General features: G+C 37.7%; 1 long non-coding RNA gene across 23 annotated transcripts in view; it reads left to right on the forward strand.

Annotated features, from left to right (window-relative positions):
* The window catches only part of LOC107322457, a 396,746-nt gene that overhangs the window by 124,488 nt on the left and 246,705 nt on the right, over window positions 1-25,553 (forward strand). For all 23 annotated transcript variants that reach the window (XR_004309350.1, XR_004309367.1, XR_004309355.1 and 20 more), the window contains one exon: window positions 5,337-5,458. This is a non-coding gene — a long non-coding RNA (uncharacterized LOC107322457). The remainder of the gene's footprint in view (window positions 1-5,336; window positions 5,459-25,553) is intronic.

Below are 25,553 nucleotides of genomic sequence, written 5' to 3' on the forward strand. Positions count from 1 at the left end.
GAAGAGATTCCTACTCCCTGATTATTTATTTATTTACTTATTTATTGCTTTTGTTAATCTCCTACTTAATTTCTCTTTGGTAGAAAGAAACACGTCTGTCTGTGGTAGTGTTTTACATTACAAACTGTGGCAACTATAACAAAAAGCAGTTTTTTAACTATAAAAAAGTAAAGTAATCTGCCTAACAATTGAGAACTGTTGGTAATAGGTGAACAGTTGGACTGGATGATCTTTTTAGGTCTTTTAGGTCTTTTCCAGCCTTGGTGATTCTATGATTTTATGAGGGAAAGTCTGTTGATATTTTCTGCCTAGACTTCAGCAAAGCCTTTGATGCTGTCTCCCACAGTATTCTGGAGAAGCAGGCAGTCTTGGCTGGCTAAAGAACTGGCTGGATGGGTAGGCCTAGAGTGTGGTGGTAAATGGAGTCACATTCAGCTGGTGACTGATCATAAGTGATGTTCCCTGGGAGTTGGTACTGGGGCCTGTCCTGTTTAAAATCTTTGTTGATGATCTGGACAAAGAGATTAAGTGCAACCTCAGTAAGTTTGTGTATGACGCCAAACTGAGAGGAAGTGTTGATATGCCTGAACATAGGAAGGCCCTTCACAGGCTGAATTGCTTAGCTGAGGCCAATTGTGTGAGCTGTAATAAGACCAGCTGCCAGGTCCTGCACTTTGGTCACAACTGCCCCCTTCAGTGATACAGGCTTGGGGCAGTGTGGCTGGAAAGATGTGGAGGACAAGGATCTGGAGGTATTAGTCAATATTAGTCACAGCTGGCTGTAACCAATAAGCCAGTAGTATGCCCAGATTGACAAGAAAGCCAATGGCATCCTGGCTTAGATCAGAAATAGTGTAGTCAGCAGGGCTAAGGAATAGATTCGCCCCCTGTCCTTGGACCTGGAGAGGCTGCACCTTGAGTTCTGTGATCAGTTTTGGGCCCCTCCCTACAAGAAAGACATTGAGGCCCTGGAACGTGTTCAAAAAAAGGCAGTGAAATTGGCAGAGGGTCTGGAGCACAAGTCCTATGAGGAGCGGCTGATGGGGCTGGGATTGTTTAGTCTGGAGAAAAGGAGGCTCACGGTGACCTGATCGCTCTTTACAATGACCTGAAAGGAGAACGTAGCAAGGTAAGGGTTGGCCTATTCTCCCAGGTATCTAGCAATAGTCAATGGTCAAGAGGCAATGGCCTTAAATTACACCAGGGGGAGGTTTAGGTTGGATATTAGGAAAAACGCCTTTTTAGAAAGAGTTGTAATGCACTGGAACAGGGCACCCAGAGAGGGGGTGGAGTCATCATCCCAGAAGGTTTTGAAAAAACATGTAGATTTGACATTTCACGACCTGGTTAGTGGGTATGGTGGTGATGAGTCAACAGCTGGGCCACATGATCTGAGAGGTCTTTTCCAACTTTAATGATTCAATTCCATGATTCTAAATAAAAAGGCTACAGGCTTTTTTATGTATTTGGATAATTAGTTACCTCACCAGACTAGCAACACTGTGTATCAGTCCTTTCTGGGAAGGAAAAAAAGACCCAAACCTTTGTTTGGTCAGAGTCCTGGGAATTAATCAGTTTTTGTTTCATTGTATTGTGGTAGGTATCAAATTGAGTATATCATCTAAAGATGATGTCACATATGGTTTATTTTCCAGTTGTCACACTAACTCAAACAAGTTTAGAAAAGAATCCTAGCACTTCTGTTTTTGACTGAATTATGTGACAGAAGTGACCTTTCTCATGGTGTATGGGCACATCAAGAAAATATTTACCCATGTTTGAAAACCTCCGAATTCTATTTATAAGATCCATTCTAAAAATGTTCAAAGGTCTGTGGACTGGTTGCATCTTCTCAGATCAACTTCAGAGGCACTGAAGGTCAGGAACAGCGCTTTAGCCATCTTGTTTAGTGAAATAAATATTTATTTGAAAACATGGAAAATAATGTGTAAAGAATTGAAGTTTCAAATTACAAAGATGAAATCAGATCCAGCATTAATTGACGTAAAACATTATTTTCACAGAGTCTGCTAAATTGTAACATTTGAGCTACAGACTTTTTAGAACTCTGGGGAATGACTTTTATTTCATTTTAAATGCTCCTACATTGTTTGCACACAAAAATCTGACCATACCTTAAAATCAAACAGAATACCCTTAGTCCTCTTTGTTCATATCACTTTGCCATCATAGTATGTCTTTCATGAATCTGGTTAAGGAGAACTTTATTTTGAAATGAACCAGCTGATGGAATCCAAGTACTGTTCCTTCAGTTAGTGATACCTTGTTCCTCAGAAATACAGGCTTTACTACTGGCAGCTCAGGCAACTTGTTGCACTAAGTTCATGGTAACAGTCCTCATCTTTAGCCATGGATATTAAGTGCGGTATCCTTTCTGCTCTGGATGATGATACTTCAGTGAAAACAATAGGAATAGGTGTGATTAAACTTTTCCCTGCTGGCTTCCTGGTATTTAACAGGAGTCAGCTAAAAAAAAATTAGAGTGTCTGGTTTTAGTAAGATTAAGTATATTTAAGAGAATTCATCAACATAGTGGATTCTGGATGAAACCAAAATGGATTTCAGGGAATCATACTGGTGAAATAAGGAAATGGGAAAAACATGCTTGGGAACTTAGTGGCTCACTTCTTTGATCAGCTGGTAATTACATATTCAGTTGTCTTCAAAGGAGCATGTTAGATGACACTACCCAAGTACTTCTGAAGATTTTACTGGATTACTGTAACAGTTTTTAGTATAAAACTTCAGAATTAAGAAGAAAGCGTATCAGTATCATGAGATTTGTTCTTGATATTGCTCTGTTGTCTCTCACTGAGTTTTGTGTTGTTAAGAAAAAAAAGTTTTGATTTCCACTGTAACTCTGCTTGTGACCCTCAACAAAGTGATTATTTCAATTAGGTGTAGTGTAGTTCCTTATCAAAGACTTACACTTTATAATGTTGAACATACCTTTTCTTATTTGATAGATTTTGATTATTTGTCTTTATAATCTATATGTTAAATCCCAAGTTTCCTCAGCTATAAAGTGAAATTGCTGATACTGTTTCAGCATATTCAAAGTAGATCTCACCTGAGTTCCTCAACAAGGATGAAGCTGCATGAAGTGTTCTTCATAAATGTTTATGCCCTGGAAGCTCTGAAATTTTTAGGGCAGCTCTACATGCTTTGAGTTACTCTCCTATTACATTAGGAAGATTGAATATCACTTTGAAAGTATGTGAAGTGAAGGAGAAAGTCATATGTGGAACAGTTGCTTAGTTTCATATTGAATGACTACCATTCAAGAGCTGCTGGAAAGGGTCCAGAGGAGGGCCACAAAGATGATCAGGGGGCTGGAGCACCTCCCCTGTGAAGACAGGCTGTGGGAGCTGGGCTTGTTCAGCCTGAAGAAAAGAAGGCTGCAGGGTGACCTCATTGCAGCCTTTCAGTACCTGAAAGGTACCTATAATCAGGAGGGGAGTAAACTCTTTGAAAGGGCCGATAATAGTAGGACTAGGGGAAATGGTTTTAAGTTGAAAGAGGGAGGATTTAGGTTGGATGTTAGGGGGAAGTTCTTTACTAGGAGAGTGGTGAGGTCCTGGAACAGGCTGCCCAGGGATGCCCTGTTCCTGGAGGTGTTCAAGTCCAGGTTGGATGGGGTCCTGGGCAATCTGATCTAGAAAAAGTGGAAGTTTGGTGGCCCTGCCAGGCGGGGGGGTTGGAGCTTCATGATCCTTGAGGTCCCTTCCAACCTGGGCCATTCTGTGATTCTGTGAAGAATTAACATTTAAGTTAACATTAATTAATTAATTTTAATTAACATTAAAATTTAAGTTTCATAACAAAACCAACAATGCCAGTGCCTGCCTGTATTAAAATCTATATCTTATGGGTTAACTATGTTACACAAAAATAGTTGAAACTCAGTACTTTTAACTGTGAATGGCTTTGCCTGTGGGGATTTCTGTGAATGCTAATAAAGAGAACCAATTAGAAACATGCCAAGCTTGTTTTCATCTTTGGGCCTGCTCATCTACAGTATATGCAGAGCTGACATTTTGAACCATGGGTCTCTTGAGGTTTAGTCTTGTAATCATATATGTATCCATACCCAGACATGATAAACACGTAGACTAGACATAATTCAACACTCAAGGTTAACAAAAAGGAAGTATACTATACCAGGATCAATTGCCTTGTAGTTTTGCATAGCTATTGCTGTGCCTGTATTACTTCCAGTTAAAAAAGTAAATCTGCCTTGGAAAAAAAGCTACTTAATCGTTAGAAGCATTAATTATAAAGAGAATACATTTGCATTTTGCAGTTTTACAAACGTCTTAGTACAAAATATAGAAAATATCTTCATTTGCTAAAAAATCTTTCAGACTCCAAGAATCTGTTACACTTTCTTCTTTCCTTAAAATGATACACTTCAATTGTGAGCTGCATAATCTGTGTTAGTTTAATAGAGTCCTAGTGAAATTCTGCTACTCCAGACACAAAGGGTAATGGATATATGAAATTACTGATGTTTTGTGCAATACAAGATTAGATCGATATTTTGTAAATTTGATCACCACTTTACTGAAGTTATGTATGTTTACAAAGTATTTTGAACTTGGCTCAAAACTGGCTGATGGCTGGAAAAGAGAATACATGATGAAATATATATATTAAAAAGATAAAAAGAACAGGATATATATTCTTTGTGATCTCCACTTATTCTTCAATAATCAAATCTGTCTTCACTTATCCTTTCTGTGTGTGTTCATTGTGCGTGTATACAAGTGCATGCAGATTTATGTGCAGAAGTCTGCTTCCACTTTGGTTATGCTTTATCAGCAAAATTTATGAACTTCTAGTAATGTAGCTTTCACTTGAACATACATAGACATCCTTAGATCATTGATATCTAACTATTTAATGCTTAACTTTATACTTTTGCGGTTCCAATACATTGTGTAACTGTTACCATGGTTTTCAACATTCTGTTGTATATTAGTTACCTTGCAAATACAAGAAAGATCATACATGCAAGTAATGGTATCCTTACTTCTAAATGGCAAAAATCAGTTTGTCAAATGTAAGCCTTTTATAATACTAGATCAAGATGATTGATGGTGAAGAAGCAGAAACCATAAAAAAAAGCTTGAATTCTACATGTCAAATTGAATTTTCAGATTTAGGAGTGGTGGAAGTTTTTGCCTTATTATTTTTTTATTTTTTTTCCTTGTTGAACAGGACAAATTTGAGAAAGATGAATTGAACAGTAATAGTCTCAGAATTTTATGGAGTCACTGTTTCTGAATGAGCTGTGCATTCTCTTTATATTACAGACCTGGAAAGTAACATTTGCTGTAGATGTCTGCTTCTGTCTGGTGTGATGCTCCATTCTTCTGGCTATGTCACATGCAGCACTGAGTAATATTGGTAAATAGAAGAGGTCTCTTAGAATAAGGTATGTGTCTTTCTTTTCCATGACTGGAGTTACTTTTCTACCTAATGTAAATTAAGGCAAATAAGTATTTAAATCTTTTAAATTTTGGAGAAATACTTGACCTCACAGCTATTGCTGCCATTGGTTATACTTCTGAAATTATCAGTGGAAGGTACATTCAAGGTATCTTGATAACACTGCAGCAGAACTCACCATTCATTATCAGCAGCAGAACCTGGAAAGAGAAGGATATATTTAAATTCTTATCATCATCTTTGAAAAAGGGAGTGTCTACAATATCAGTGCTTTATATAGTGAGAAGAATTGTTATAATTTTATAACAGAATTTTAGTTCTAAAGACTACATTAGTAACAGTAATTGTCTTAATAATAAGACAATGCATATGAAAGACTTAGAATTGTGAACACAGTGGAAGAGACCTGGTTGGAGAGGCAAGACTCAGAAGGGCTATAGGGTAATTGCAGAAGTATTTACAGTGGAAGGGGCAGTTACAAAATTATTTTGTTAGATCCGTAATTTGCTTCACACTGATTTGTCATTTGTAGTGGCTTCCTATATGTTGATATCTACCAAGCAGAGCTGCTAACGCTTCAAAGTGTTATAGTGGGCTCTAATGTTCTATGCAATTTTGTCAGTCTCACAGTAATTTTCTAAAGCATTCTTGGGATGCTGTGATTGTTACTTGTGGCTGAAATTATACTCTGTAGCTCTTAAGAATGTGTTATTAGAAATAATATATCTTAATTAACACTCTGTAATCAATGTTTTTCTTAATAGAATGGTTTAATGAGAGTGATTTTGAGAAATGTTTTCCTATGTGCTCACATCATTTCTGGTCAAAGTGCAGTGCAATGAATAGACACTGCCTGAGGGCATTGGTTCCAGTTTACTGTTTTCTCATTGGTAAAGACATATTGAGGTGAGAGTATGTTACTTAAACATGGGACTGGTAAATATGACACACAACCTGCAATAGACCCGTGACCATCTGGAGCAGCAGCTGAGCCCTTGGCAGGATACCCCAGAGTATGCAAGATGCACAAGTTGCCTGTGCTTAGTAGTCCTATCCTATATATTAGATTTCTATTGCAAGAGAACTTAAAAGCTAAACAGATTAGTTAGCAATACTAGGTTCAGAAGTGACCTAGGCAATATAAACTGCATGTTGTAAGTGGGAGTACCTGGAGACCTGTAAAGAAAGAAGCATTGAAATGAAGCGACTAAAACAACCACTAGGAAGATGTAAGACAGTAGGGGGCTTAATTTATCTTATTTTCCATTGATTACTTTTCCTACTTCTCTATTCTTCATGGGCAGGCAATTCACCCCTTTCAAGTGAGCGACATTTTTTCTGAGTTGTTCTGCCATTCATTATTTCACAAAAAGAAATGCATTAATTGCTCTACGCTGTAATACATTCCCTCATTGTGTATCAAGTGTAAGGGAAAATATTGCAGTTGGTATCTGACATGTGGAACTAATTTGCCTCTGTTGGAGTTCAGGGAGAGGTCTTGGCTATTACTGTGGAAGAAAACATTACGAATTATAGGCATCTCACTTCATGATACTTCATTCGTAGTTTCCATTTGTGATGATATACTATGAATAAAATATGGGGATGATATCCTGGCCCCATTGAGATCAGTGTTTGTGGGAGGGGTTCTTTTAACTTCAGCTAGGCCATGACCCTGGGAATCTCTGCTGGCTCCTGGTGAAGGATTTGTTCTGTTCATGCCCCAAAGTAGACCTCCTCTGAGGACTTAGGTTTTAATATTACTACCAAATCTGCTTCTTAGGTAGTAATTCTCTCTTATTGAAGTTTATTTGTTCTTGATTTGGGGGATCCTATGCTCAGAGAAAACTATATTTCTATACCTGTGTTTTTTTATACTTAAATATGGTGGTACTGTTAGACGTAATTGTAGACCAACTCTCAGGAAATAATATGTGATAAAAAGAGATAAGAGATAAAGGATTTCAGAATTATTTCCCAAAGGATAGGCTGGCAATCCAACAGGTAAATGCAGCACAAACAAGGCTGAACTCTGAGAAGAAACAATAGATAATTTAATAGCTCTTTAATATCACCAATATCTGTGATCACAAACTCATCTCATGAATATATGGTCGCTTTTTTTTTTTTTTGCTAACTGTTCTTGATTTGATAAGCTTTTTTTTTTTTTTTTTTTTTTTTAATTGCATGAGTACATGAGTAGAAATGCTTAGTAAATATTAATTTTTTTGCTTTAGTAACAGACTCTATTACACTACTGTTGCTGGAACATGAATCATCTATAGGTCATTCACACCTTACAAAACATTCATACTTTCTTCATAGTGTCACTCCACTGAGTTGTTAGAACTCTTTAGTTTGTTAATGCTATATGCATGTATATTAAAATAATGAAGTAAAATAATTAATCTTGCTAGTTTCAATTACTTTTTCATCAACATACTGAATCATTGTTAATTCTTTACTTTTTTAATTAACTTGCCAAAACACACCACTTATTCAACTGGAAGAATACCAAGAACAAGACCCCAGTGTTCTCAGCACAGTTGTCCTAGATTTTCAAAGTGTTTGAAGCACCCTGGAGGTAGATGATCTTAAACTAATTTGTAAAGGAGCCAATATAAATAAAACTATTTTCATACAAGATTTCATACTGATAAGAATGTGTGACGGGGTGGGGGGGAGAAGAGGGACAAAAGATTTGGTGCAATTTGTAACTTGGAGAATGTAATACATTTGACTTCTTTTTCTGTATAACACAAAGAGTTCATATGTTGCACAATGTTCATTTTTAATTAAACATTTTATCATTGCACAGCCTTTTATTGACATTCCTCATAATAGAGCTGATAGGATCTTGACCTACTCTTCAATAAAGCAATGTATAACTCAATATTCTGGCACACACTGTTCCCTTTAGAATTAAACCCATTATTTTCTGATTTAATTTAAAAATTTCATGTACTTTTATTCACATTTATTTACTTTATCTTCTCAGATTTATGCTCTTGTTCAAATTGTGAGATTTGGCTGCAACCATTTCTTGGACTATTACTTTTTGTTTGATCTTTTAGCTAGCTGAACATTTTACATTTTATTGAGTTGTTCCTCCTTTCCATCCTCTAAAAATTTGCTATAAAAAGTGATTTATCATGTAATCTTGTTTCCCACTGTACCTATTAAGTCCAGTTTTGATTAGTGGCACAAATTCACTTAATCATATGGATGCAGAGTTTCTGCTATCACAGGAACAATTTCAGGTAGTAAATGAGAATAGATCTCTGAAGATATTCCCAAAGATGAATTTCACATTTGATCCCTGTCAGTAACCTTACAGAGCCCTATGATAAAGCTGCCCAGAATCATGTCTATAGCAGTACTGATATTACATCCCTGTAGCTTGGCAGGATTTCCTCACCTCCAGCAGAGCTGTCGCAAGGGAGCAGGAGCTGATTCCTTCATTCACAGTGTGTAGAGGGGATAAGCTCATTGTTCTTTTCCAGCATCTGCTGCCTCTGACAGTAAGTTTATCATGTCATGAGCTATAGTATTCCACTGCATTTAGTAATCAGGATGAGAGGATCCCCTTGTGAGCTGAACATCCACCATACTCACCTAAATAGTATTTCCATGTAGAATATGAAACTTCTACTTGCTGACCATGTTGCAGGTTACTTTCTCAGTACTCCTAACCTCTTGCAGTATCTGCTCTCTGAGGTGATAACCACTCAACTACCCTACACTTTTTCATACTTCAGAAACACTTTCTGGACATTTGTTGTTTGTCCTTGTCTTTGTATCCCTGATCTATCACTGTTCACTATAAATGTATATTGATTTTAGCTGAAAATTCTGAGATAATTTAATGAACTAATTTGAAAACACTTTATGTAATATATCACAGACAAGGCAGAAATGCCTTGCACTTTTGAAAGGCTTTTTGGTTGTTTTTTCCCCCCAGGCTGGAGAAAATTAACCTTAACAATTGAAGATATATTCCTTACCCTCTCCCAGATTTTCAGTCTTGCTTTGTCATGATTAAAAATCACATAGGGCATCTGAGTGTGCCATGATAGGAATACTGCAAAATTAGATCTCAACTTGTCAACAAGTCTCAGATCCTTAAGGATCTAATTAAATATTAAAGGCTAGAATTAACTAAACTTAGATTTCTGATTTTGAACTGATTTTTTTTTTTCTTTTTTTTTTTTTTTTTTTTTCCTTTGGGATGTGTTGCTCTCCCCAAAACAAAGTAGCCCTCCAGGAAAACATGCTGCCCTGGTGTTGGAAGTTTGGTGATTTATATTTACATTCTTTGGTTGTTGGGACGTAGAAGTATTTTGTTGCTTGAAAAGAACTGCATTGTGATTTGGACTTTCTTCTTTTTGTAACTGTTTAGCAAAAGGAGTAAATTAATACAATGTGTAGCAGATTTCTGATTAGCTACTTAAGCAAGTTGGAGAACGCTGTCACAGGAAACACAAACAAGGTGTGTCTTGGGGTACCCAAGAAGCTGTCAGTACAGGTTCCAGAAGCTATGTCTCATCATTCCTGCTACTTCCATCCATGTTTGCTAGATTAAGCTAAATGAATTAAATGCCAACAGAAGCTTATGCCTTTGTTTGCTGTGCAGGCATATGATTGATTGATGCACTGGAGATGTAGATCCTCACCATATGCAAGAGAGGAGATGGAAAGTTACCTGAAGAAATGAGAAAGCTAATGAAGTTGTATTATAACATCCCTGAAATTGCACATGTTAAGCAGGAAAAAGTCATGTGAGGCTGCCTCTACATTAGGAATACTTTATATCACCTCTGAAATAATGCTGCATAATTTTAGCCAGATTGTTTGAGAGTCCCTGCTCCTCCCAGCCTGGCATGGAGAGTAGAAAGGTGTTATTTGTGGCTATTTTGCTTGCTTGCCTTGGTTTGATGGTTTGTTTGCTTTCTTTAGTGTTTTTGTTCCTGTTGTTTTATTTTGTTTTAATATCCCTGTAATTTTGGCCTGTCTGGCTGTTCCTGAGCTACCTGAATTGAGCAAACCAGGATGGTGACTATAACTTTCACAGATATATTGGGATGGGTTTTCCTTCACCTTTTCATAATAAGCTGTCCTACAGTTTTTGTAAAGATCTTCTAGAATCAGTAAGAGATGGTGTTTTGGCTTAGAAACACGACTTTAAAAGGTTAGAAAACAAAATTTTGCTGGTTTTGATTTCAAATTTTTTCATGTCAGTGTTCTCTTGTATTTAGGGAACTAACAGAAATATCTTTTATTTCCTTCTTTAGTTAGAAAGACTGGTAGAATATTTATAGAATCTTAAAATCTTATCTTAATGTCCTCAATGTAATTTTTTTATAAAGGAAGAACTGTATTTTAAACCACACCATGTAGTATGTAGAAGTTTATTTTCATGAGCACTTCTTTAACATAAAATCTTAGACTGTACTTTTTGGTGAACTCATAGAAGTGCAGATGTTATTGCTCCAATGACAAATATTTTATATTGGTTAATTAATTTTTTAATTAAAAAAAAAATAACTTATTTGGCAGTGCTTTTGCAGCAAGTAATGATGTTCAAAGATGTGCCCTTGCTAAAGGGAAGGTGAAAGTGCCATTTAATTAAATTTGTAATCTCATTTCAAGAGATCTGCATTCAAATTTACATAAGTTAGTATTTAAAGTCTAATTCCTCAAATGGTTTACATTATAAGTACAGCATATGATTTGGCACAGTTAAAAAACCCATGTACTGGTCTGCATGGGGCACAACAGGTATAACTTACAGATGACCTCCATAGGTCTGACTTTGTAACTTGCCGAGTTATCACCTTCCTAAACTTATGACCATTTTATGTAAAATCTAATTTGATTTTATATACACATGAGACAGGAAAAAAAGAAAAAAAAAAGCCTATAGAAAGAAAGATGTGTAGCATTGTTATTTCTGCACATATTTGTTTAATGCTTTAGATTTTGTTGAAAGGACAGTCTGTTGACTTTGTGCTTTGGTTAAATGCAGTTCCTTAGGAATGCATATATTTTGATGATCAGCTTATTACCTGCCAAAGCAACAGTTAGTATTGAGTTTACAGAATGTTATTGGAATGCTTATGTGCATTACTTATAAAATGAGTAAATGAACTTTATCTTATAGATATTTTTATTGTGGTGTGCCTTTTATATATGTGTGCCCTGGTGGCGCAAGTGGTAGAAGTGCCACTCTGCATCACAGAGGCTCGAATCCCGGGGGTTGGACTCGATGATCTCTAAGGTCCCTTCCAACCTGCACAAGACTATTACTATTACTATTACTATTACTATTACTATTACTATTACTATTACTATTACTATTACTATTACTATTTATAAGTGTTCCTATTTCATAGGTAACAATCATTCAAGAAGTACCATAGGTAATTGTTAATATTCTGATATTTCAAAGTCAATTTAAAAAAACAACAACAACACAAAAACAATGAGAGGGCGCTCTGTTATTCCCATTATACTCTTCCTATTGGTCTTGACAGAAATTCCTATGTGTATAAAAGATTAAATTGAGGTTACAGTTGACATGTTTTAAATTTTTTTTTAAGTAAAAATAGTGAGATGTGTACTCTACATTGTACTGTGGTGTAAGCTTATAAATACATACATATGTGATGCATCATTTTTATGCCGTATCTTTCTATGCAGTTCTGCTCCCCTCCCTATATCCTCACGCACACTGAATTGCAGTTCAGGTCTGGATTTAAAGAAAGGACATTATTCTGCTTTGCAGTTGCTCTCAGTTGTTGTATTTAGTGCTCTGATGTGGCAGCTTTCACTGTATCCATAAAATATGAGTGAACATCAATAAGCTATCCAGGAGAAAGGAGTTTTAAGGAGGTATTTGAATGAGGAGAGGATTACCATACAAAAAAAGAAGAAATAAGAATTCTCTAAGTTTTATGGCAGTGGGGAGAAAAAGAAGAGGTCATTTGGGCAAGGAAGCTTGTAAGCATCTTGTCACAGGGTTAGATGATAAGATGAAATTGTAAGTTATACACAGCAATCGGTGTGTTCTGTGAGTGTGCACCTCAGGGTTTAATGAAGCTATCCACTTTTCCTCTATTCCCTGTGCAGCTTTTCAGATATTCATAGCATGAAGTCAAAGCCATGGGTGTTCACAACTTGTAGATTCCGTGCAGGAAAAAATGGCAACGTCTACTTTCAAGAATGGCTATACTGAAAATCCACCTTGAACAGAGTATTTTTAACAGATTCCATTGGCAGTTACAAGCATTTGAAGAAAGTTAGCAAACATAAAAAGACCTTCTTTTGTCCACAGAATGGACTACCAGTCAGGGAAAGAGATTACAATTTTGTGAATTAAGTGACCAGTCACACATTGTGAATAACGAGTAGTGATTGTTCGTATCGGCCAGTTAAAAGTTGTGTCATAGGGTCAAATATGTTTGCACACACTGTTCAAGGACTTGTGACTAATGAAGTAATTAATAACACCCATGACCTACTTGCAGACACCTGGTGAACAGACTTCAGGGCTCAACTAGTTAGTAATGTTTCTCAAGGAGCTGTAGCTAAAAATGTGCAAAATCAAGCCCTGAAAGTAAACTTTCATCACATGATAAAAATGCCCATGCCTAAGCATCTGCTACAACATATCCTTTATTGATATTAGTTTTGCTGGATTGATTTCCTACCAAGTTGTGTCATATCCCTCAGTCCAAACCAGGAAGCCAAAGCATAGACTTTGCATACCTGCGTCATTTTTAAGTGTGTACGAGATACTGTCACAATAAAGATGTTCTTTGACTAACAATATAAAATAACGATTCAGCCAATCTGTCTTCTGAGATAGACAAAGGCACATTCTGCTTTTCCAGGAGTTTATACTTATTCCAAAGAGCAAGCCCAATTGGGTCACCAGGCAGACATGGAAGCGTTTGGGTGGACAGGACTGGTCCTGCAGCCTCCGTACGGCTTTTCTCAGTCCAGTGACAGCTGCAAACTGAAATATTGTCCCATCCTATTAGGAAGAGTGAGTGGAGGCTGGGGCTGAGAGCAGGCAAAACTCAGAACCACAAGATTTTACATTCCAGTGTATATTTAGAACACTTATTGTAGTCCAGGGCTGATGTGCTAGTCTAAAGAACAAATACAATTTTCAGCAGCTTTTTTTTTTTTTTTTTTTTTTTCCTGTTGTGTTTCACACAGGATTTATTTGAATACTATTTTATACTCATCCCTAAAAATGCATGTATTTGTTTTTGAGGAAGGAGTAAGGGGGATACTTTGGTTAGAAAGCAGGGTGTAAACTGTTACATGTTGAGTTTGTAAAACCTTTAGTCTGTCTTTTGCTTTTTGTTCTGTAATTGATTACTAGCACCCCCTTTAACCCACCTTAAAGGGCAAGCAGGAAATTCATGTTTTCGTTCATCAGCCCATCCCTCTGAAAAGCGTTCAATATTAAAACAGTTTGCGAGGAGCAAATGCAGAAGAAGCAAGAGGCCCAGTTAGAGCGAGGCAAGGTTAGGAGATGCATGTCTGCTGCCTGCAGCAAATATCGGCTCTTGTTACTGTACATCTTTTTGCATGGGGAGACCAAATTAATTGGGGTATGGCTCTGTTCTTTCCTTTATGTGTGACCTTTTATTATCTCTGTATCCCTATAGTTCATGCGGTGTCATAAAGCTGTGGGAAAGTCTTACAGCTAGCGTTATCAGCTGTTGGAAATTAACTTTAAAAATGAAGTATCTATGTTTCTTTTTGCCTGAAGGTGTCTGTGAGTCTGTAAACTGGTATGAAGGTGCAATTGTTGTGGTTGTGATTTTGCTGTAGCTGAGTGTTGCTTGCGCATTTACCCCTCTTTCTCTCCCCTCCTCACCCCCCTTTTTGGTGCAAGCTGTGGGCTGGCAATCAGGTGTTGTGCTGGGGGTGGAGGGGGGCTGCTTTCGGAGGGGTCTACATGGCATAATTCCCACGAATGTAGGAGGAGGATGAAAAAGATAAAGAAATTTTGTTTTTCTGAGCTAGAGGATTCTCTGCATGACTTCCCCACTGATGGGATCAGCTGCTTTCAGGCTGAGATTTTATTAACAATTCAAATGGAAATTGAGGGCACAGGAGGAGCAGATTCTCACATAAACTTGATCTGTCCATGAATGCAGTTCTCTGTTTGCCCTGACCCTGCATGGCTTAAGACACTGCCTGTGAGGCCAGAGTGCCAGACACAAAGAAAGAAATGAAAAGCAAGCACATTCCAGTAGTCTGCACAATAGCAATGGAGCAGTTTCTAGCCGTCTCCCCAGAGAGAGATCTTATCTCCTTGTGGCTAAAACCCTTTAGAGTGTTTATTTGTACTCTAGCACCCGAGGTTTATGATATGGATGCCGATTAAACACTGTAAGTTCCCTCGGTGAACCTTTTTGGGGGATACAGAGTTGTCTTGCAAGTATTTTCTTCCCTGAGTCTGTACTGTTCAAAGCGTTACTCTGCTTTCTTGACAAGCAAATGCTGGGGGAAGGCACCCCAGAAAGTACCTCCCTTGACAAGAATTATCACCAGCCATAAGAGAGTTTTGCAAAACTTTGGCTTTGGGACATATCACCTGTTCTTAGTGTTTAGCACAGATGTTTGGCAGTGTCAGTGCTCAGGAAGGCTTCTCCTGAGTATCTGTGCCAATGAAACGTTGTGTCTGTATGGCTGACCTTGCTCTGGGAGTTGGCAGCACTGGGCAGCGGAGGGATGTGTGTGCAAGCGGCCATGGCCACCTCTGCGCGGCTACCACTCTCCCCCAGTGGCAGGCGGTGCACCATGGTGCCCCACTGGGACAGCCTGCTGGGGCCAGGGCTGCATCACAGTGGGAAGTGGGTTTCATATTCCCTGCCCTTGCCTGATGTTAACATTGTGAGTGTCTGTAGATGCTGGAGATTCCTTAATCAAACCATTACACACTGATATCTCTGGCTCCCCTGAGCAGGCGTCTTTTTGTGAAAACTCTCTAAAACTGCAGGAAAAGCATAAGTAAACAGAGGTCTCAACTGTGGTAATTCTAAAGAGACACAGTTTTGACTGCCATAGTTTTCCTTATTTTCAGCTCCCCTCCCCCCCAGAACAAACAGACAAAACACCCAATAAACATAAAACAACACCTAAAGCCAGCAACTTGTAGGTAGAAAATCATAACCATATGTTTTTCCATTTGTCTTACATCACTAAAGGTTCTGATAAAGGTTCTAAACTTTTGATCCTTCTTAAAGAACTTAAATTAGTGGGAAGAGACCAGCAAAGGACATTGATTTAATTAGTTCTGTCCCCTTAATTTTATGGGGGTTATATTATCCAAAATTAATGGTTGTACTTAGGCAAATTGTCTGTAATTGGTGACAAAATTGCTTTATTGCTTTTCTTTCATTTGATGCTAATTAATGGCTCTACATTATTAAGTTCAAGCCTCTTCTGCATTTCTCCTTCTCCATAAATATTCTTAGTTGTAACGTGTCAGAATAAACTTTTTTTTTTAACATATGCAGTAAGTACTTTACAGAAATGTGATAGCAAACAGATTTCTGATGTATGTTTTCCTGAAATAATTTATCTACTGAAGAACTTGAAGATACTTCATATGCCTGTGAAAGAATACATTATTAGTGTAAAAAGTGCTAACTGATTAATATGGTAAGACATTATTAAAACATTATCCAAATTCTTTTTTGCAACTGTCGCTGTAGAAAATCTATCCTTTGTTTTGTGTTTACCAGTTAAAAATCCCCAAAATTCTCTCCAGTTGTTTGACAGAATGTTAAATGAAACAATTCTACATGGCTGGAATAGAATTATCCCACATAACTTGCTGTCATATTTTTCAACTGTTAAAGAAAACGGCACTTAGGACAGAGCAGCGTTTGTCTACATTTTTCAAATGATATTTTAATGCCATGTGTGTATTCGTAAGTCTAAAATAACTGCAGCAAGAAAAAGTCACTTCCAGTTTTTCATGCAACCACAAGAACAGCTTGTGCATGTGTTGCTGGGGGGGACTTACTCATTTGGTCATTCAGAATTTCTAAGAATGTAGAAAAAGAATGAGTACTCAGTATAAATCATAAATTTTTACATAATGTATTGATATCAAGGTAGAATAGAGAAGGAAGGAGCTGAAAGTGCAAAAAAGAAATGAAAGAATGCAAAAAGAATGTCTTGATGGTGTTCTAGGAAAAAAAAGAAAAAGAATACTGAAAACAAAAAATATTTCAAAATACTGGACAAAGTATTTTAGAAACTTCTGTACTTTTACAATCCGTACTTATTTTTTCAGTTGTCTACTCCTCTATTACAAAACTCAGAGAACTGGATCTTTCATTTCAGTCATAAAGGCTGGCACCAGTGGTGAAATATTATCCCTACTTTCATTGACTAAGTTTATCTTTAGTTATACTTCGAAAGTTTTCAAAATTATGATTTACTTCTTACATTCTTCTTTTCATCTTGAACCATGAGTTATGTTTAAAAATCCATTTTAAAATAGAATGCATATATTTATACACATTTCAAGCACTATAATCTGGTATGTTCTTTAAATTAATCTTTACAATCACTAAACTTTGTAAGCAAACTCATGACTCTTTGATAAATGATTTCTTAAATTTATTTCTCAAATAAAAGCAATTGTTGGGCAAAAGAAGAGAGAAAATTGACATTTGGAGTTAGAAATGTTTATTGTTATGTAATTGCCATTACTTGGGCTAAGGGGAAACGGTGAAATAAGGTTCTTGGCATGATGAATTATTTTAAATTTGTTGAGTGAGTTTTACTTTATTTGTTTAAAGCACGCTCCGTTATGAAGGCTGTGTAGCAGAGTAGAAAAGCACTAGTAATTTATAACTCAGTCCTGTCCTTGATTTTCACGGAATGCCTTGTTCTTCCATGTTTGGAATAAAATAGAGGGACTGTATTTTGCAGGCAGCTAAGAGACACTGCAGATCCTTAGAGTCCTGGGAAAGAACCATATCTTGCAAACAGCTTGAGGTTTTTTTGTTTTGTTTTGTTTTGATTTGTGAAGTGTTTTGCCGTAGCAAAAATGCAAAAGGTTGATGTTTGCCTGGGTTTCCACCTGCATTCCAATTTCTTTGTTCTTCTTGAATCTTCATGTACTTTAATATTTTTGCATTGACTTTAAGTGCAAGTGTATATGAGGAGAGGTGTTTAGACTTGTCTAAAACATCAATACTTAATCATGTATCACTTAGGGGCATGCTACATGTGCAGGTTCAGCTATACCAGCTCAGATAATGGGGGTGAGGGCTCTTAGTGTATTGGAGATGACTCTTGCCTTGTTTTAGGTCTAGTGAAGCTGAAGTCCCTTTGAGGCCTGGGGGGAGAATTAAGGTGCTGCTGCAACTCAGACTCATGTTCAGTGATTTCGAGGGAGCTAGTTCTTCACCCTGTCAGCTGTGCTGGCTGCTGCCATAATCTCTCTCCATGCTCCAGTCCTGTGGTGACCTTGAAGAGGAAGAGCTTGGAATGGTGTCCTTCTGCCAAAGAGTTGGGTATCTGTCAAAGCAAACTTTGGGCCTCTTACTTGTCAGTGAGGTAAGTGGAAGAATGTAGCCCATAGCTCATGCCATATACACTTGGAAAATTAGTGCAGCGAAGTCTGAAGTCTTATTTATGCAGAACCACAGGTTACTTACCTTGGTTTCTGTTATTGCCAATAGTCAGGAAATTAATTGTTACCTAGTAGGGTTAAGAGTTTGTTGCCACTCTAATTGCAGAAGGTTCCCACTGAGGGATTTTGTGAACAGAAGTTTCCCCTCACTTGGACATCAGGGACATTTACTGCCCAATCAGCCCTGCTTTCACTGCTCATGTTTGATGGTGTTTAAGGCATCAAAAAGGTGCCTAAATTCAACAAATTTGAGGAAAAGCTTTGTGCCTGTCTCTGGTAGCTTTTCTCATTTGCTTCTGTATGCCTGTGTTTTTACTTGAATGTGAGGATATTAGTATTGTGGGACTTCAAACCCTTGTTTGTCGTAGGTGCTCTGAATTTGACCTCTGGAGGGAGGTGCATGCTCCTTTGAAGTGACTATACTGAGAATTTAGGTCCTACAATTAGATGTTATGGATTACATCAGGTGTGCAGTCATAAAGCATGCAAATATGAACTCTCTTCATGAGTAAATGAAAATAAAATAAATAGAATCCCTAGAATTATATAAATAAATGTCAGTCTATGTTGAAAAAAATGAGGTTTTAATTTTTCCAGAGGACCTGAGTTCTCAACAGTCATTTCCTAGTACTTGGAGTAATATAACCTTTCTCAGACTACCATTCCAGCAGCCATTTATGATGCTATAAGGATTTACATACAGTGAGAACTAGACGGAAGGGATAGCTCTTTAAGGGTGACGGTCTATAAGACTTCTAGTCCAAAGTAGACCTTGGAATGGCTTTTTTGTTCTTTCAGCATCCTGGAGAGCTGTCCTAAAGTGATTCTTAGTTGTCATAAATGACAGAGTGCGTTTCTTCCGCTTTGCTGTATAGCACTCATCCACTAGGTGTGAGCAAGGGAAGAGCCAATTGCACTCAGCCTGCAGCTTGCGCTGTTACTTTCATTCATGAGAATAGCTACTATGCTTTCCCAAGCTCCGTAGAGTGGGCACTGGAATAAAATCTGTGCTGTCATCTTTGTTTACTCTTTGTAGCAATGTAAGCATTTCCAAAGGGGCATTTTCACTATCCTGCTCTAGTTACCCTAATCAGGTTCCTAATTTGGGAAGCTAACTCTCTGTTAGCCTCCTCTTTGATAGAGTAGCTTTTCCCAAAGTTGGTCCAAACATCCACATTATGCATCTCCTTTCAACTCTCCCTTTTAAAGGATTCTCTTTCTTATTGGCTGCATAGGTGCCCTGAGGTTGCAGTATTACAATTTCCCTGAATCTGTAGCATTAATACTCTCCTGGTTTACTTACTCTCCCTGAGTGCTGCCAACTTTTCCCCTAATTATGATTGTGATATCTAGTATATAATATTGGCTGCACACTAATAAAACATTACCTCCAGATATAAGATATTTCAATTTTAATTTCTGTGATTGGGAGGTTTTAATGATAGTCTATTTCTGCTTTCCAGCAGTAATTCTATGAGAAAAAATGTATCGGCTCAAATGAGTACTACATGTGGAGAGTGTCATCAGGCCAAAAAAGCCCTGTTTTTAGTTTTTCTCAGTGGATGAATCAGGACTAGACAGTCTTGAAAGACGAGGAGAATATAGGACAATTTCTCCATATATTTTGCTATGTGTCTGGTGATCATTAGTGAGTCATGTAAGGTTTTGTACTTTCAGAAGATCATGCTGTAACTTCTGTGTAATACTGAAAATTAATTCCTTTTGGGTCTGCCGTGTAAATATACCTTCCGAAAAAAAGAAACAATAACAGAAACTAAAGCTGTTATCTGCTTAAATTCCCTTAATAGTGATTAATCGAGGAATATTTTGAGAAGATACAACTGTCAGCCTCGTACGTCCAGCCAACATGTACTTCACTGTTGGTAAAGGGAAAAAAAAAACAAAAACGAAAAATAGCTGCTCTAGGACTAAAGATGAACACAATAATGAAGAAACAATGCAACGTAGTCAACCAGGCATGAAGAATTATCTGCAGAAGTTAAGAGTCTTATCAGTCGGACTTTAATAATGCCTGACAGAAGTGCTTGCACTTGTACAGCAATTGTTTTAATACCTAATTGAGATTTAAGCTGAAATATGACAGTCTTGAAACATAAAAAGAACATTTCCTGTGATGCAGTGTCTAAGTGTTTCTTTGGGTTCTAAACTGACACTAGAAAATTGGTAATACTTGTATTTGCAGATTCTAGGAGCCTTCTAATTTTGCATAACTAAAGCCATATCCTGTGCAGTTTTACTATTGTTATCTCTTTCCTCTTCCTGCCTTTATAATTCATTTTGTTTACCATATTCACTCAATGCAGCCTGTTCCTTTTTTTTTTTTTTTTTTTTTAATTGATATTATTATTGCTTTTGCTATTAGCTGTTTGCAGTAGGTGCTGCCATTTGCTCTGCAGTTAGCAGCACACTGAGAAGGATGTGCCCCAATTCTGCCTGTGGAGTCCAGCTGCACTGGCAACATAGACTTTAAACACAAATGTGACTCCAAAGCTGACATACTAATTATGCTCCTGTTAATCTAGCATCGCTCTTACACAGCCAGGAGTATGAGATCATCATAATGGAAGGCTGGAAAAAAAAGTTTGACAAAAGCTTACAGTTTTTACTGAGCACGCATGCTGAAATGGATGCAGCACATAAAATGTAGCCTGCTTTCAAAAAGCACTATTTTTTCCATTTATTTTTTACAATCGATTGGTATGCGAAGCTGGAGCTTTTCAGGAAAAGTCTGGGATTATGAGTGTGTCAGCCCCTGCTTTTAGCACAGGAACAAGGTTATCAATAATGCATTGGAGATCTCAGAATCCTTGAATGTGGGGAAATCACAGCTGGTCTGGTTTGTTATTGAAATTGCAGATTTGTGCCGAGAGGTCACGACAACTTCATGTCAGACAGTCACACATGCACGCACACAGACATGTCTTGGGGGAACGAGGGGGATCATATCTGAAGCATTGCCACTTCCCATGTTTCTCAGAAACTCTTTGTATGTTTCTATGGTATGGCTTTAAAAGCAGCATATTTAATGCTGCTGGCAGTGCCCTTTTGACATTCTGGCCTTTCCCAGTATTATAAGTTTTATTGTTTTTCTGACAAGTTTATTCATATACTAACAGCTTGCTTGGCAGCAACGTTCAAACTCAATACTTAGGCTTTCTGGTCACGGTGATGGCTGGCAGTAATAGAGAAGGAGAATAAGTGAGTGTGGAAATGCAAAGCTGTCTCTTGTTACATTTTATCGATCTCATTCTGGTGTCATTCAATTAAGACAGAAATGTGATGGATAGTGTCTGCATAGATTCCTGCTTTGCTTTCCAGCCACTTTGTATAAAGCTTTTTGGGGGAGGGAGGATGAGAGAGAGGGCGAGAGGAGGAGGGGGTAACAAATGAAAGATACAGTGTGATTTGAATTACAGATTAAACTTATTTATTTTTTAAAAGTATTTATTCTTCAGGTCTGTTGAAAAGCAATATTAGCCAAGCTAGCATTCTGTGTTGTCTTGCTAATAAGTAAATATCCACCCCATTGTTCATTGTATGGAGACTGCTCTGAAAGTAACACCTCCTATTTTACTGTGTTGGCTCATGACATCAGAGGTGGATGTTGGTGGTGTGGCAGCAGAAATGGAACCTCCCTGCCAACTTTCCGTTACATTTTGTTCCTGTGTGACAGATGGCAGCAGAGGGCCAGTCTGACAGAATGGCGTCTGACATGGAAGTTCAGATGAAGCAAAGGTGTCTCACTGAATTCTGCCGGGCAGAAAAAATGGCACCCATTGACATCCATTGATGCTTGCTGAATGTTGATGGAGATTAAAGAGTGGATATAAGCACAGTGAAAGTTGGACTGTGTGGGCAATATTTTCCTAAAAATTATGCTGTCATAGCAGCTGTGAAACAGTGGATCACTTCTGATGGTGCAGATTTTTATGAGAGTGGCATGCAGGCTCTTGTTCACTGCTGGCAAAAATGCATAGCTAATGGTGGGAACTATGCTGAAGAACAGTGTTTTGTAGCTGAGAATTTGCTCTATCAAATCATGATATTGTGTTCCTTATATCTGTTGTGATTTCCAAGGAAATAAATAGGAGGCACTACTTTTGGAGTGACCTAGAAAGTAATGATTTTTGGTTCAGATCTTCTCTATGATTTATGAATAAACACTTGATTCACTTGAATTTAATACACAGAAAGGGCTGAAGAAATGAAAGGTCTTATTTTCCTAAGAAAGTAATCTCCGTGCTGTCCGGGCAGCAATACCAGATAAACATCTGAATATAAGAATTATTTATTTCAGCCTGTTGTTCACTTTAATATGAAACAAAAACCAACAACAACAATCATTGAGGAGTTTTGTAAATGGAATATAAAAATGCTGGCTCTGGCTCCATAGGCTTATGTAGAACTGCATCAGTTCACAGTTGAGCCTTTTGCCCAGTCTGATCATTTCAGAACCAATGAATTACTTTTTATCAAGCTCAGCGCTTATTGTTCGAAATATAAAGGAGGCAGCCCTAGACCACACTGGCTATTTCCAGAAGCCTCCTATGTCATGGCACCTGCTGCAGGTTCCACAATTAGCACCACTGGAGAAAAACCTGGGCGGTCTCAACACCTCATTTCCTTCCTGCTTTAGGACTTGGGGGTGGCAGGGCTGAATGCCTGCACTACTGTGGGGGGAAGGGCTTAAAAGGCAATGCCCAGAGCAGGCTGAGAATTTTCAACTGAAGTGGGGTTATGGGGAAAATAGCCAACTGGCCAGAAACAGAATACTTCACAGATGTGCATTGGACATTACAACTGTCACAAACAAACAAAACCAAACCCCCAAAAATCTGAGCAAAACAAATAGATTCCTACCAGCTGGCTCAAAGAGCCTCTGGGAAGTATGGTTTTCACAGACCTGCAGCTGTGGCCCAAGCGCTGTGTGGGGCTTGTGCTACTGGCTGGCAGAGTGCTGCATCCCTCTCTGCTTAGCCACAGCTCCCACTTTCGTATTCTTGTGCTGGTATCAGGTTGGGTGGCAGAAAGGAGCACAAGAGCCCTGGCAGCTACACATCAGCCAAACCCTGGAGCTTTGGTATTTAGGACTGTGTTTTCCTTGCACCTGCTGTTATTGAATCTGCTGTTAAAGCTGTGGGAGGTATTAATTACTCTGAGAGCTAATTGAGTTTTAAGATTTTAAAATGTTAAGGTAATTAAGTTTTAAGTTACATTTTAAAGGGGATGAGGCTCTGGATACCTCTGTTTTTATAAACTAATGAGTACATTTCTAACCCTGTTATTTGTCCATGTTCAGAGAAGTATTCTGAATGCCCGTGATCTTTGCATGTTTCAGGTTGGATGGGGTTGCTGTGTGCTCTGTAGAGCCCACAAGAGTTGTGGGCTTTAGTGTCAGACTAGGAGCCTGAAAAGCAAATGTCAGTTGGGATTTGAGTTTTCAGTTGCTGAATTTCAGATGCAAGGTGGAAACTGAGATGAATCAAGTTTTCTCAGAGCTCTTTGATCTCCCTTATGCTGTTAAAGAGATCTATAAAATGTTGCAAAAGAGATCAGCAACGCTTATAGTACTATAAAGAAGGTTTGCATGAATTCTCTTTTTTTAAAAAGACTTTCTTAGAGCACTATTTAATGCAGTGAATTTTCTTCCTTTGGGCAGAAGTTCTCAAAGCATTCAAATATTCTCTTTTGAGGACTCTAGAAAAGTAATCACATGAGGAAGGCTTGAGTCAGGCAAGAGGGCTTTGAGCAGCTCCAGACATCTCTGCTTTCTCCCCTTAGTACACTGAAAATTGCTGGAGTTACTGGTTGAGCTACTCTGATGTGTGGGCTGGTCTAGTGCTGGGAGGCTGCTGAGGTGCATTCACAGATATTTAAATCCTCATTCCTTCATGTGCTGTTCTTAGATATTCAGTGGTACTGAGTATATGCAGCTTGAATACCTGCTCTATTTCTAGTACCTTTGGAAATAGCTTTGAATAATGACAGTGAGGAGAGCTTTTCTTACATTCCTATCCCCCAAAAAGTTGTGTTGGTTTTGTTTAATGATTGTTTGTCACATGATGATTTGTTGTAGCAAAGATACTATGGCATGTGCAACATTCTCTATTGAGGAAGTTTTTCATGCTGCTCCATTTGATAAGTTATCCCCTATCAGACTGTGTGATCTTAATGGTCATTTCCAACCTTAATCATTCTGCATTTTCCTCCCGGATGGAAAAGATTTTTGGCAGAATTTCTTTTTTTAAATAATGTGCCTCCGAAGGAGGAGATTGAGGGGCCTTTCTGTGGTCATGTGAAAAGTTTATAACTGATGTAAAAGTTGACCACTCATTGCACTGGATTATTTTTTTTTTTTTATGGTACATTTAAGTATATCTGGAGATCACTATAGACATCAACAAGATGTTAGGATAAAGAAAGCCAACATTCTGCTCTCCTTGATAAGCTCTATATGTTCCCTTGTTTAACAGATAATACTGGAAATCTGTAAGAGAAAACCACGTATCTTCTTATGTATGTTCTTTTGTGGGTGACAAGAAAATAGAAATAATTGTGGTAGACAATCCTATATCCTCCTGACAACAGGACCAGAAGTGACAAATCAAAAGACTTTTTCATCTTAGGTGTTTGTTTTCTATTTTATCTCTGTGCAATCCTTCTGAGTTTCTTTCTTGTCCATTTAACAACACAATTTTAGGATTAAAAAACCTCCCCCACAGCAAATTCTTGTGCTGGACAGGCCTTAGGTTTGTAAAAATTTAGTTAGATAGCTTTGAGTTCACCCATGTCTACATTTTGTAGCACCAGAAGTAACTCAAAGGTTGTTTGTGCAGTAGTTTAATCTTAGAAGAGAATGACTGTAGCAGCACGCTACAAATTTTCTGGTTTAGGATATCCACTTGAATTTTGAGTTTTGTTTCAACATTTTAGTAATTCATAGAAGGTGGAGAAGAGGAGAGAGGGCGGAAGGGTTTCCTAAGCACATAAGTGATTATGGCCTATTGTACTGTTTTTAGAACTGAAATATTTCAATAGCTTGAAAATGAGCCAGAAAGCCTGTGTATTATGAACAGAGGGAAAGAAGAAAGATAAAAATAAACAAAGAGCAGCTGCAGTTCTGTTAACAGCACCACAGAGTTAAAAGGGATCTGCAAAATTATAACCAACATTATGTATACAAATCTAGGAGGAAAGAACCCTAACGTATATTAAATCTTGTCATATTCTGGTCTGGTCTGAAGACTTCGGATTCAGTGTTTAATTTATGAGCAGGGATTTTTTCTCCTTTCAAGTGCTTATGGAGAAACAGTATTAAATATGTAAGACAAACAATGGCTCCAAGCTTTTAACAACTTGTCTTTAAAAAGAAAAAGCAGTAAGA

The sequence above is a fragment of the Coturnix japonica genome, chromosome 1 (assembly GCF_001577835.2).
Source record: "Coturnix japonica isolate 7356 chromosome 1, Coturnix japonica 2.1, whole genome shotgun sequence".
Lineage (NCBI taxonomy): Eukaryota > Metazoa > Chordata > Aves > Galliformes > Phasianidae > Coturnix > Coturnix japonica.